Source organism: Olea europaea, chromosome 11, assembly GCF_002742605.1.
Source record: "Olea europaea var. sylvestris chromosome 11, O_europaea_v1, whole genome shotgun sequence".
Classification (NCBI taxonomy): Eukaryota; Viridiplantae; Streptophyta; class Magnoliopsida; order Lamiales; family Oleaceae; genus Olea; species Olea europaea.
Window position 1 is genome coordinate 27,518,029 of NC_036247.1, and position 2,543 is coordinate 27,520,571.

Genomic DNA, 2,543 nt, shown 5'->3' on the forward strand with positions numbered 1-2,543 from the left:
AAAACTCCATTTCCGACGATCTCCACTCCTTCCCAAACAATAACAACCCTAATTCCATATTTATACAAGGAGTTCTCAACACATATATATAAAATCATACTTTTTTTCCAAAAATAAAAATAAAAACATGGTTTTTTTGGTATAAAAATCTTACCTTCTTCAGAGAGAAATGGCCAACTAGGTCTCCTGTTTTTCCTTCTTTGTTGGTGACTGGGTCAATTGTGCTACAGTACTTTTCCACTCGCCTTCTGCTTCCTTTTTCTTGCAAGGGGTAAAATTGGGTTTCTCTTGATTTTTGTTGGTTTTCACTATTTTAAATTATTTTGCTTTTTTTTAACTGGTCAAAGGCCTCTTTGGAAAATTGGCCGGGTCAACTGGCTGTTGGCCACTATTTCCTCTGTACGAGCATGTAGAGAAACTGGGGTCTGCATCTGTTGAAGGAGTTGAAGCTAAAATATGGCAGGTAGCGAGTGTGTGCGCCATCAGAGACCTTTGTTGGATTACTTAATAAGGAAACACTAGAAAAGCTGAGGAAAGCATTTGACATAGCTTTTGAAAAGTCCGAAAGAGCTTTGGAGACCCAAAAGTTGCTTGTGGATCTCTTCGGCTAATTTTGTTAAAGTGCTTTTGATAATTAAAAGATCTTTTAAAGAAAATTGGTTTAATATGACTTCCTCTAAAAATACTTCCGAAATGGGAAGTGTTTTAAAATTTTAGTTTTCAAATAAAAATTAAGGTACCTTTCTTCAAAAGCTATTTTATAAGAAGCAAAAGCAAAAATTATGCGAAACGGGCCTTTAGTCTTGTTAACATTGTCATTGAGTGAATCTTGAGTTGCATATATAAAATCTATATATCATGTTGTTATGAAATCTGCGAATTGGATCTATATCCAATTGGTATGTTGGATTTCATCGAAGAGAAATCAAAGGCAATTATTTTCCCATGTACAAATCGAATTAAATATCTACCTATGTAGACATTGAAGAAATGAAGAGGAACATCCTGAAAAATAAAATAGTTGGATATACAAATATAAATAAAAAATTTCATTCCATCCTTGAGCTTTTAAATTATTTCGTATCAGAAAATAAATGTTTTGATTTGAGATCATGCAAACTTATTTATGCAAATTCAGTGTCAGGCCTATGAAAGTAAAATAATATTTGTTTTCCTATGAGGGGTATGTTGAGGATATAAATGTTGGGAGCAGAAGCTCCAATAACACATGCTGATTCTAAACCGAATTATAGAGAACGAGATTTAATAACAATATTGAAGTATACTAGATCACACCATGAAAACACAAGATTGAATTTGTAAAGAAAGAACACAAAGGATAAACACAAAGGAACTATGTTTATTAATTCAACAGTATGGAGAATACAAGACAGACTAGCAATACCGTTTTTATGTTACTCTTTACAAACTGACCAGAGGAGCCTCGTATTTATAGGCCTACTCTAGAAGAGTCCTAGAAGGCAATATAATATATTACAATTAGGATACCCAATTTTAACAGGATTTTGTTTCCTCAATCATTAGGTTAATATTTTTCTAGTCCAAGTCAAATATGCCTCTTCAAAAGACTCATATTTTAGTCATACTCCTAAAAATCTCCACCTTGACTCAAATTCTGGTGGTACGAATGAAACTCCTAGATTTCAAATTCATCTGCATCGAAATTAACTAGCTGAATCTCCTCAACACAGTAACCACTCCATATAAACCAAATACTCGTCCTCTGCTCGGTGTCTACAATCGGCACCCGAACCCAATCCCCAAGGTTCCCAATTCCACCAAGGAATTAATGTTGATCACACAGGGCTGAAGCGCACCCTATAGCAAGAACCAAACCAAATGCTTGATCAGAAGGCCCCTTACTGAAACTGTTTCCTTCAACATCCCTAAAAGCATCCCAAACATTGCTGACACCATGGTACCTACGCTGAATGAGTCCTACTCAGCAATTGAACACAGCGTACTCACTGAAATTGGTGGTAAAGCGGAATCACCAACGCTCTCTCTAACAGTGTTCTGAATCGACTCACAACCCAACATAAGAGGTACTGTACCAAACTGAACTTCCACCACGGTACTAAACTTGTCCATATATCTCCTCCTAACTGGTTATACACTCCCCTACAAAATGTACAGCTAGGATCTTTTACGCCTCTCTAGTACAACTCAGACTTCCTTTCGGACCTTCAAAACTCCACCTCATATAGAGAATTTATACCCTTTTGCATCCAGGGTACTTAGCGAAATGAGATTCCTTTTTAGGTTAAGAACGTGTCAAACCTGATCAATTGTTCTAAATATTCCATCCCCCAAGCCTCAATCTGACTCGACCGATCCCAGTAATACAGCAAGATTGGTTGTTTTCCATTACAACTCCACCTTGCTGAACAGCCTTATATGTCTTAAATAAATTCCTATTGGAACGCATATGGTGCGAACATGCTGAATCAAGAACTCACTCCTCGTCAGGCCTAAATTCCACATTAGATACCACGATCAACATCATCTCTTCACCATCTGAA

General features: G+C 36.5%; 1 pseudogene; it reads left to right on the plus strand.

Moving 5' to 3' along the window:
- Window positions 1-2,543, plus strand: part of LOC111404643 — a 23,090-nt pseudogene that overhangs the window by 6,244 nt on the left and 14,303 nt on the right.